This window comes from Sarcophilus harrisii, chromosome 2 (genome assembly GCF_902635505.1).
Source record: "Sarcophilus harrisii chromosome 2, mSarHar1.11, whole genome shotgun sequence".
NCBI lineage: Eukaryota > Metazoa > Chordata > Mammalia > Dasyuromorphia > Dasyuridae > Sarcophilus > Sarcophilus harrisii.
Window position 1 is genome coordinate 375,721,368 of NC_045427.1, and position 12,239 is coordinate 375,733,606.

Sequence of the window (12,239 nt, forward strand, 5' to 3'; positions counted from 1 at the left end):
GAGCCTAGTGGAGAAATTTGAGCAGGTGAGTGACGGTGAAAATTGTCTTAGGACAATCATGTGCAGTTCTGTAGATTGGGGAATTAAAGATTGGAAGTAATTGAAACTTAACATATTCCAAGTAGACCACGATGGAGAGAAAGGGATGGATGTGGAGATGTTGTGGAGGTGGCTACTGATTGGGGTACATGAATGAGGGGGTGGGAAGAGGATGACTTGTGGTTATTAGATTAGGTGAGCGAGGGAGGAGGATGGGATAGAAGTGCCCTCCCCAGAAAGAGAGAAGTTAGGATTGGGAGGATCCCAATTTGGTCAAATTTGATAATTCAGTAGGACCCCCAAGTGAAGAAGCCTATCCAGCATTTGGTGATAAGGGACCTGGAATTTAGGAGAGAGATTAGTACCCTTTCCTGAGATTTATTAGTCATTTATGTGGAGATAATGAAACCTATTTTTTTTTTAAGAGAGAGAAAGAGTGTGTGTGAAGAGAACAGAGGACTTGGGACCCAAACCTTCAGGGAATGCTTCATGATTAAGTGACGGAAGAGGGGAGATGAGTCAGCAAAGAAAACTGAAAAACAGAGAACCAGGAGAAAGTGGTGTCACAGAAGCAGGAGAAGAAAATATTTAATGAATTTAAATTTAATAAATTTAAATTAAAGGATTTAGAGAAAGTCACTAGTATTAAAAAGCTTCAAGGAATGCAAGTAAATTAATGAACTAAGAAAAGGCCATAGAATTGAATGTAGATAACTCTAGGGGTGTAAGTATAAAAGAAAAAAGAAGCCAGCAACATAAAGAAATGACGGGCTCAGATGAAGATTTTTAAAAGTGTTTGTAGGAAACAAGAAAGAATAAGGCTGTATAGCAATCAAGAGAGACTTAAGTTGGGGAGGAAGGGAACACAATTGCTTGATTGAGGCAAACTTCAGGAAGACATGTAAAGAAATGGTTTCAGGGACATAGGCAGTTATCCTTGACAAGGAGAAGGGCTATAGGGGATGTCAAGTATGGGTTTTGTAACCTTTTTTTGTGTCACATATCCTTTATTAATCTGCTGGTACCAGTGGGTTCGCTTTCAGTGTAACAAATAGACATTAAATAAAATACATAGGCTTACAAAGGGAGCTAATTATTTTAGAAATAGTTATTAAATTTACTTTAAAAAAAGTTTACAGACCCCAAGTTAATAAGAAATCCTGGTATTGTGCAGATGGTTAAACAAGAGAACTCACAGCAGAGATCCTGAATTTCTTTAGAAAGTAGGAAGTGAAGTATTTTGTTGAGATGGAGCTATAGGGATTTTGAGGAAAGAAGATTTATAATAGTTGAATATAGAGTGAATAACAAAAGGATTGCCCCATAGCATAAAAATTAAATAATAAATAATATAATAAAATAACAGACAAATATGATATAATAGTAAATAGTAAAAAAAAGTCCAGTCATCTTGATCTAAGTTTCATTCATCAACTCTTAAGTAAGAGCAAAGAAGCTAAATGTGGGGAGCGACACACTTGTTGTGATACACCATGTATAAAGAGCTAAGGACACAGACACAAGATAGAGAATATTTGAAATCTTCATAGGTAAGAACACAATTGGGTGAAGGCTCAGGAGAAGAGGGACTAGAAATTGTGAGAGTGAAGAATCACTTAGGAGTGAGACAGAGGTAGTTACAATAATATATTACGAGCAGGGGGAATTTCATGTCTGGGACAATTATGGGCAATAATGACTTCTGAAGTATGATAGTCTCTGTGGGTGGCTGAGGTGGGTTGAAGATATGGGTCATGAGAGTTGTGGAGGTTGAAGAACTGGAAGATCATCGTGAGCATTCTGAAGGCCTCAAGCATTGAGGACATTGGCGTGGAAAGCACTGAGCTGGTAGCACCTTGCTTACCTGCCCCCAGGACGGAGAGTGATGTGGGGATAGGGGGTGACCATAGCAAGAGCTGGCTGGTGGAACTGGTCAGATGGATTGCACTTCCAAGCAAAAGATGCTGAGCTGTTATGGCACAGGGAGGATTTGGAAGAATGAGAGAACAAGGAGACATGAGAGAAGAACCTTTTATTACAGGAGAAGGGTCTCTAGGGATATGGTATGTTCTGCAGGAAGCCAGGTTTTCCTCAGTACAAAGAAAATGTATTGTGAGAGAATGAGAGTCTCAGGTCAAGGAGAATGTGTTAATGGCAGAAGGAGTTAGGGAGTGGGAGGACAGTTGTAATGGCTTGGAAGGGAGGAGATGATTTTGAATCATATGTATTAACAGAGAAAGCAGGAGATTTATTCTGGGATTGGAATTTTAATTATTGGGGTCCCTACTCTTCTGTGTATTTTTTTCACTCCTTGTAAACAGTAGGAGCAGAATTGAACAATTGAAAAAGCATTTATTAAGCACCTACTTTAGGCCAGACATTGTGCTAGGTGCAGGGGCTTCCAGTACAAGGAAGCTTGCATTTAGGCCACAGATAAGAGTCTGGCTGTGCTTACAAACACAGCTTCATCCCAAAATGATAGTAGTGGTTGTGGTGGTATTTGTGTGTGTGTGTGACGGAGACAGAGACAGACGCATCTTGTCAGGAGCTCAGCTTAAGGTCATTGCTGGAAGCTCTTCTTGAAAGCTGCTGTGGGATTCTTAACCAACCACATGGTGGTGACTAGTAAGGCTAATTTTTTATATTAAATTATAAATTAATTTACTAATGGTAGTAAAGCTAAGTTTTTTTCTATGGGTGTCTGTCTCCTACTTTTTTTTAGTCAATGATTAGAGTATATTTATTTCACAAATACTGACTGTAAGTGGAATTATGGTCATAAGTCAGAGGATCCTCAAATCAATTCAGGAATTCAGCAAGTATGCATTGAGTAGCTATTATTTATACAACTCTGCACTGTGGACATAGTAAATACAAAAGATTATCTGTCTATCTGCCTACCTACTTACCAGCCACATTTTAAAGATGTCTTCATATTTATTATTGTTTGAGTATTAACTATGGAACACTAACTTTTCCAGAGAATTAAAGTGAATATGGTGTTTATAAAGCAAGGGCAGTGGAGAAGGGCTTGATGGGTGGGAGCAAGCCACAATATAGACAGAATATTTAAAACTGGACCCAAACTTTTGAGACAACTTGTATAAATAATAGAGAATTTTGAAGAAAAACTGTAATAAAAGCTGTCATTGGGGAAAATGTGTGCTCAGAAGAGAAGATGGGCTACTCATATGATGAGTGAAGAAGAGGAAATGGATAGCTTTAATATTCTACTGAGATATTTAGTGTCCAGAGAAATCAAGGAAAGTGCCCAGCACATTGGGTGAACCCTTTGATGGGAATTTGTAGGAAGGAAGATCATGAAAATATTTTAACTGGGTAGGTTGCCATCATCTTTGATGGAGGGGATGTCCTAATTGATGATACCTTAAAATTAAAAATGACATTCAATATCTATGTAGAAAAATGTGATTCTAAGTAGAAAGCAATTAGGGAAGACTTCAAAAGAGGATGTCTCATCTTGAAGGAAGCTAAAGATTTTAAAAGTGGTAAGGAGAGTATTTTTCAGAACTGTATATATGGCTGAAAGGAATGAGAGCTAGAAAGCTAATTTCAAGTGTTCAGGTAATATATGTTTGGCTTAAACAGACTTATTTGAAAGGGAGGAATATGAAACAGGTCTGGAAATACCAATTAAAGATGGATTGTAGAGGGCCTTGCATATTATGCTGAGTAGTCACTGAATTTGTTAAAGCAAGCCAATGACTATGACCTTAAGGTACACCTTAGGAAAAATATTTTGGTACCTTGTGGAGGGTGTGATCTATCCAGCAGGGAAGAACATAGATTTGTGGTTGGGAATTAAAGATAAATACTTTGCTTAGGTTATTGGGAAAATGCTGGAAATAATTCTAGGAGTTTTCTGTGTCTCTTATGTTGGAGACTTTTAAATTCCCTCAAAAATGAAAATGAAGATAATTTTGATTGAGGTTTTCCTGGCAAGAACTGGGTAAAATTCAGCATTTAGGGTTAAAATTTCATTAATATTAATTGGGTATTACTACTTTAGACTTTCTTTTCAAACAAAAGCACAGTTAGCTCTGTTATTCCCAGTTTTTGATTGGGAAAATTTGAATTACCAAGGAAAAAAAGTCCTGCTCTTTTTAAGTAGTATTAAATGAAGAATAAAGTGTAGAGATACAGTCTTCTTGTTCCTTCCAGGGTGCCTTATTGGTTCCCTGTGTTCTCTTCCCTCAGAAGAAGAAGAGAATATTGATTTTGGGGAAAACAGATGCACATCCCAGATGCTGGTAATTAACATCTTATCTCCTCCCTGGTCAGGCTTCTGCCTTCCTAGCAACAGATGTTTCTGCAGAGTAAATATTATTGACTCTGACCGGTTCCCCTTTCTGTGTGCTTGTGTATGAAGTTGGTTATAGGAGTGAGATGCCAGAGAACTTGGCCTGCTCCCAGCACTTTCACCAGCCTCTCTGGTGGAATGTGACTCTTGGATTCCTTTCAGCATCTGAGTGAATGATAATTGGAAAGGATCTGTCCTGACTGGATGTCTGAGGCACATAATATATTCAGGATATCCCTAATCCTTCATGGGTGTGAAAAGGAAAGTATGCTGTGTTCACAAACAAAGTTGCTGATGCATGAGCATGCAGCTGAGGTCTTGGAAACAGAAGATGACTTGGATAAGTCTATGGCCTCAGTGGTCTGAAAAAGATCTCTTTAAATCTCTTTAAAAGTGTGTGTGTGTGTGTGTATTTTATGTTGTATATTTCACATATATATAAATATAAACTATATCAACATACAAATATATATATATATATATATATATATTATATAGTATATATTTCATACTGGAATAGTGTTATGGAGAGAGCTGGCTTTGGAATTAGGGAGACCTGAATTCAGGTGCCAGCTCAGATTCTGTGATCCTGGGCAGGTTACTTATTCTCTTAATGTCCGACTATAAATCAGAGTGAAGGCCAACTGGTATGAGTAAAAGGAGTTTCCTCTTAGGGAGGTTCACTGACAGGTTCAACCCAAAAACAATGCCAAAAAAACTCAAGCAAAATAAACTACATATCCCGAAGAGGTAGTGAATCAGATTTCCCATTTCCTTTTCCCACCCTACCCTTCTCTCTCCCCAGCCCAGCCCAGACTTTCTCTTTGACACCTCCCAAAACTGTTGCATTGTAGGGAGGTGTGACTACACATTGGAATCTCAAAGTGGTGGGTAACTCCGAAGTATTTTTTGGGAATTGTGCCAGTTGGATGCTAGAGGTAAACTCAGAATGCAGAAATTCTACACTCTGCTGTCTCTCTGGCTGATCACCTCTGTAGAGTAGGGCCCTGGGGACCAGTTCATGTGTATAATGGGAAACATAACTTGGGATGTTTCCTGTGAATACAAACAGACCTGACTGATAAGAGAGCAGAAAATTAACCGATAGGAGGTGTAGGGGATAGAGTGCCAAGTTTGAAGGTGGGAAGAGCAAGATTTAAATCTGCCTCAGTACTTACTAGCTGTCTAAATCTAGATAAGTCACTTAACTTATGACAATTGTTAGATATTATTATTAACTATTATTGTGGAGAGGTCAATAAAAAAGTCTTTTTGTTGATGTCATTTTTATATCATCTTCATTTCTAAATGTATCTCTTCCCTTGTAAAAGAGCCATTCCTTATAACAAAGAGGGGAAGAGGGTGGGAAGAGAGAATATCAATTGAGCCAAATCTATTTATCAAAGGAGTCTGATTCTATATGCAGTAACCCACCTCTATAGCTCTCCATATCTTCAAAGAGGGAGGGTTATTTTCTCATCCTTTCTTTAGGGTCAAGTTTGGGCATCCTCATTATAGAGCATTTAGTTTCATTTTGAAGAATTTTGGTGTGGTGTTTTAAATTGATTTTAGAATTCTCTGATGTGTGCATCAGTGTTCTTTATTAGAAACCAAAAATTTGGGTTCTTTTGACTTTCCTGTTTTTATGGTTTCAGCTAGCTTGGGTCTTGCCCTTTCTCTTCCCTGCCCCTGCTCCTCAAGCAGGAAAGCTTCTTTTTACCTTTTCCCATCCAGGGCAGCTGGCATCTGTCAGCCACATTGGCATTGTAGTGACAGATAGTAGGTGTGTGCTATGTGTTTCTGGACAGGGAAATTGAGGTAACTTTTTGAAACATAGAGCTATCCATTTCAGGCAGGCCCTGTGGAAAACCAGGCATGCTGCTAAGTGGGTCTCCCTGTAGAAAGGCTTCACAATGTCCCCATTGTTCCCTCCCTCATCTTGGCTGCCCATTGGCAGGTGCGCCCGGGCTGGTAGCTCTTCATGAGGATTCTGGATTCTTGCCCAAGCCAGGATTTCATTTCACTTTATCATTTGGCTGGGTTGATTGTCCAACTGGAGAGCTTTTGTTTGTATTTTTCTTATCCCTTGGGATGAAAAAGCAGAGAATACTAGTTAAGGAGGTAGACAAATGAATCTTCTTTTACTTTTCTTCTCACAGCCTTTCCTTTGTAAAAGGAAACAGGGAAACATTTTTCTTAAGTTGAGAACTAGTGCAAACAAAACAATTGGGGCCAATTCAAGTGCTTTTTGGGAGGTGGTAGTGAGGATTTCCTGCCTTCTTCTCATTGTGTTCTCCTTTCTGCTTGTTGGTCAGTCTTGGTGCAGTGGAATAGAGTATCATATCTGGGGTCAGAAGTTCTGGGTTTGAATCTTCCATTTGCTTGCAAGTCTTTCTGGGCCCAAATGTTTTCATCTAAATAACGAGGTTATTGGCTGCATAGTGTCTGCTGTGATCCCAAGATCCTCCATATAAATATATATTATATATAATATAATATATATTATATATATAAATATATAAATAATCCTTCGATATAAATCTGCCCTAGTTGCCCTAAAGCCTGGATATATTATGAGTGATGCTGTCATTCTAGCTTGATTGGTTTGGAAAGACCTTGTTAAATTCTCAAACTTCTGAGTGAAATCTTTGCTTTTTGACCAATATGGAAATAAATTGATTTAACAAAAGTTGTGAGAGTATCAGATTTTTTCCAGGATTCATTTTTCCATCTTTTTCTTTTGGGTTTTAGTGACGCTTTAGTGAAGGAGTTCTGGGTTAATCAGAGGTGATTACAGTAGCAAATATTTTTCCTGCCACCATTGCCAGCCCTATCATCATCATGACCTGACTTGTGATTCCTAAAAATTTAAGAATATCATTTTAAATAGATAACAAATGTGGAATAGCCTAAAAGCTGTTTACAATAAATAAAAAGCATTTAGTTCAGACAGAAAGATGATGATTTGTCTTAGAACCACTTCTTGCCAAAATCCATTGGAAAAGATAAATAATATTAATGATCTATAATGACCCCAGCAGCCAACCCTGTAGTATAATGATATTGATGATGATAATAGTTACAATAGGTTTATGGTGGTACTTTACTTATAACAATCTTTTAAGATAGGAAATGCAAACATTGTCATTTCAGTTTTACAGATAGAAAATTGAGGTAGAAAGAAGTTAAGTAACTTAGTTCACACCATAAATGTGAGTGAGACATAAACATTGTTATTCCAAGACCAGTCTTCTTTCCATTTGGGCTGGTGTTTTGCCCTCTGAGATGTATTCTGCCTAGTGTCCTGGGGGAGTGGCTTGCTGTTCTCTCTCTTTTCTCTTAAGAGAAGCTGTTACTGAGAACCAAATGAAATGAGTGCATATAAAGGATTTTCTGAATGTTAAATGGTCAAATCGATCAATGGCAGATTAGCAGCAGTAATATTTAATAATAATATTTCAGTCATTAAAATACTTTCTCCCACAAAGGGGTGTGTGTGTGTGTGTGTGTGTGTGTGTATATAGACAAACAACCACCTCTGTGGTGGTAGTAGTAGTAGTACCATTGGTTGGTGGTTATCCTCCCTTCTTGAAGGGGACTTTCCCCCGCCTCTCCCACCTTCCCTCTCTCCCTCCCTTTTTCTCTTTCTCCCTTCCTCTCTCTCACCCTCCTTTTTTCTCTCCTACCCTCTCTCTCTCTTTCCCTTCTCCCTCCCTCCCTCTCTTCCTCCCTTTTCCCTTCCCTGAAGCTTTTTATTTTCAAAACATATGCATAGTTTCAATATTCACCTTTGCAAAACCTTGTGTTCCAATTTTTTCTCTTCCCTTTCCCCCACTCCCTTTTCTAGATGGCAAGTAATCCAAAGTGTTAAGCATATGTAATTCTCCTACACATATTTCCACAATTGTCATGCTGCACAATAAAAATCAGATCAAAAAGGAAAAAAATGAGAAAGAAAACGATGCAAGCAAACAACAACAAAAATGCTATGTTGTGATCCCCACAGTCCCTATAGTCCTCTCTGTGGGTGCAGATGGCGCTCTCCATCATAAGATCCTTTTAATTGGCCTGAATCACCTTGCTGTTGAAAAGAGCCACGGCCGTCAGAATTCATCATTGTATAATCTTGTTATTGCTGTGTACAATGAGCTCTAACTACTGTGTGCAAAATAGTAGTAGGAGCTACCTGACTAACTAGACCTAGCCATTTGGGCTCCCCCTTCTTTCCCTTTCTCTCTTCTTTGTTCAAGTAGAGTATCATGCCCTTAACTGATGGTGTTCTGCCCAAAGGAATGTAAATTTTGGTCAGTGAAACTTCCAAAGATACCTTGGGGTTTACCAGCTAGATTTCATTAAACTGAAATCACTCTGGCAACCATTAACTGGCCAACAATAGGTCCGAGTCCAAGCCTCCTTGGTAATTATTTGGTCCCTGATTGGCTCAGAGTGAATGTAAGTAGGAATTGTTTCTGTTTTGGCCAGAAACCCTGAGGATCTTCCCTTCCTAATTGTTTTTTTTTTTTTTTTTTTTTTTTTTTTGACTAGATAAAAGAGACTATTCTTTGCTTCAGTTATTACCCAGCCTTTCTTCAGTCAAAATGAGACCTGTTAAACTCTTTAAAAAGGCTGTATCCAGGGCCCTCTCCATCCATCCTGATCTATATCTTTTCACAGCACTCAGATGGCTCTGGAGGAGAGAGTGAAGTGGAGATTTGCACAGCCTTCCTCACTTAAATCCAATTCACTTGCATGCCATGGGATGTTATGGTCCCTTTCAAGAATGAAGGGCAAACGAAGAACTTGCATACATATACACATACATCTTTATAGAGATGCAGTTAAAAGAACAATTTCCATACATACATACATCAAGGGCATCCTCGGTGAATATCATATATACATATACACTCTTGTATACACATATTCTTAAGAGAATAAAATCCATATACAAGCAGTTAAGAGAATAATCTACATATATACGTCAAGGACATCCTCGGTGAATATCATACATACATATACACACATGTGTACCCACACACTCTCAAGAGAAGAAAATCCATATACATGTAGTTAAGAGAATAAAATTCATATACATGCAGTTAAGAGAATAATCTCCATATATACATTAAGAACATCCTCTGCGAATACACACACACACACACACACACACACACACACACGTGTACACACACACTTAAGAGAATAATCTACATAGGTACATCAAGGCCATCCTCCATGAATATCATAATATGTACATATACACATGTATACACACATAATTAAGAAAATAATCTCCATATACATGTAGTTAAGAGAATAATTTATCTCTATCTCTCTATCTATCAAAGGCATCCTTGATGAATGTATGTGAAGGAAGGAAATAAACATTTATTTAAGCACCTACTATGTGCCAGACAACATGCTAAGCATTTTATAATTTTAATCTTATTTGTACTGCACAACCACCTTAAGAGGTAGATGCTATTATTATCTTAATTTTGTAGGTGAGTAAACCAAGGCAGGTGACTTGCTAGGATCTGAGGCTGGATTTGAACTCGTGAAGATCTTCCTGACTCCAAGTCTTGGTGTGCTCCATCCCCTGAGCTACCTAGCTGCTTATAGTATAAAGAAAAGCTATACATTTATTAAGCATCTTTTATGTACAGGAAATTTTCTTAAGGCCCTGAAGACAGAGAGACAAAAATAAAAGTCCCTTACTTTGGCGCATCTATGTTGTTCTGAGGGTTACAGTTTATTAGAACTGGCCCTCAGTCTGGAGGTCTCTGCTCCGTCCTCCTGAGTGGATTTATGTATACTAAGAGGCTCCTGAGGACTGCATCTGGAGGACTGTTGCTCCTCCTGGGGAGTTGGGATGCTCCTGGCAGGCTGGAACCTTTCTGACAGGGAGCCTCAGTTCCCCTCCCTGAGACCTTTAAACATAATGCCATTTCCCCTAGGCCCCAGGGAAAAGGACATGAAGGCAGTTGGAGAGATTAGAGCCCTCTAAGGGAAGTTTGCTCAGGGGACATATGAGATTGAGCTCAGAAAAGCCTGTACTGAGCAGCAGCATCTGTTGTTCAGGTCTCTCAAAGTTAACTTGGAGGTTTCAGATTCCCAACAGAAGTTAAGGCGTTGTGAAAGATCATTTGTTTTTATTACTGCATTAAACAGAAGCTTATTTTTTAATCTTCTGCAAGGAGCTCGGAGTGCTTTATAAACACCATATGTGTTACATGCGTACTCTCATACAGTATTCATTGGTTGCGAGAGTCTGGGACTCCTGTTGGCAGGGAGGAGCCCTTTGGAGTTCAAGGTCCGATGAAATAGTTCAAACTGACATACGCCAGATGTCATCAGCCCTAGAGAAGTCATTCTTGGAGGGGGAAAAAACGAGTCCCATATTGTTCTGGAGTTTTTAATGAGGTCACTTAGAGCTCTCTTGCTTGTATTTTACACTTCAGGTAGAAAGGGAAGTCATTGGGGTTAACAAGTTAGCCACATTTATGAACTAATGCTATGGCCTTTTCTGTATTTCTTTGTACAGAGTGGGTGGGAAAATCAGTGGTACTGGAGTGAGAAGACCTGATTTAGAAGCTGGATGCTGGGTGCTGATGGCTCAGTGGAGAGAGCATTGGGCTCATCTTCCCGGTCAGAGCCAGTCTCAGACACCTACTGTGTGATCCTGGACAAGTTATTTTAACCCTATTGCCTCAGCTCTTCATCTATAAAAAGATCTGGAGAAGGAAATGGCAAACCACTCTTGTATTTTTGCTAATGGAACCCCAAATGGGCTCAGGAAGAGTTGGAAATGACAGACCTAAAAGTTGGACACAGACTAAACTGACTTAGTAACTCTAACCTGCAAGATGCTTAGGATCGTTCTATTTCCTCATCTGTAAAGTAGACTAACATTCCTATACTAATTGTATTATAGGCTTGAGAATAACATGAGATAATATATGTAAAACTGGAAAAATTTTAAAGTCATATAAATGCCAGATCATAACTAGTAGAAGTATGAAGAAGAACAAGGGGAATGTTCAAATTGGACAGAGATTGTGGGATATAGATATATAGATAGAGAGATATAGAGATAAGCAGGTGGTCCTTGATCTTAGAAAACTTTCATTCTATGGGTATTGCACATAAATAGTAACTTTAAGAGGTTCAGGAAAGCTTTTCTGTAAGATGTGGTATCACCTTTTAATCCTTATGTATCCTTAACATACTACATGACAATTATAGCTACCAAGAATTCTGGTGGTACATTCAGGTATGAAGCACATCATGAGCAAAGGTACAGAGCGGGGAGATGGAGGGCCAAGTTTAAAAAATTATAAGTAGGCCTGTTTAGCTGAAACAGAGATATAATATGAAGTAAATCTATGGGAGCCAAACTAGGGGCGAAATGGAAGTTCGTCTTTTATAGAGTTCCTCTGAAGATTCTCCTGTGGTTGAGGGATATGGTCAGACTTATATCTTAGATTGGTGGCTCTATGGCAAATGGAATGGAAGTAGAGAGATCAATTAATAGTCCCAGCGAGAGGTGATCTGGGGTCTCCTCTGAGGTGATGACTGTTTTAAGTGGAGAGGAAGAAGCAGGAAATGTTGTGGAAGTAATTAATTGTAATTGATTATATATGGGTTGAGAGCTGAAAATGACCACAACACCACTGGTTGACTAAAAGAATGGTACTGCTTTCAACAGAAACAGGGAAATTTGAAAATGTGGCAGATGTAGAGTAGAAGGGAATATAATGAAAACTTCATTTTGAATATGTTCAGTTTGGGATTCCTAATTTGAAAAAAATTTTTTTTAGACAGAAAGTGAGAATGTCTTTTAGTAAAATGATTGACAGCTATTAGTAATTAGTTGTGA

The 12,239-nt window shown here is 38.5% G+C and overlaps 1 protein-coding gene across 6 annotated transcripts in view; it reads left to right on the forward strand.

The window, feature by feature from the left end:
• Positions 1 to 12,239, forward strand: part of ARHGAP26 (Rho GTPase activating protein 26) — a 514,081-nt gene that overhangs the window by 117,527 nt on the left and 384,315 nt on the right. The window lies entirely within an intron of this gene.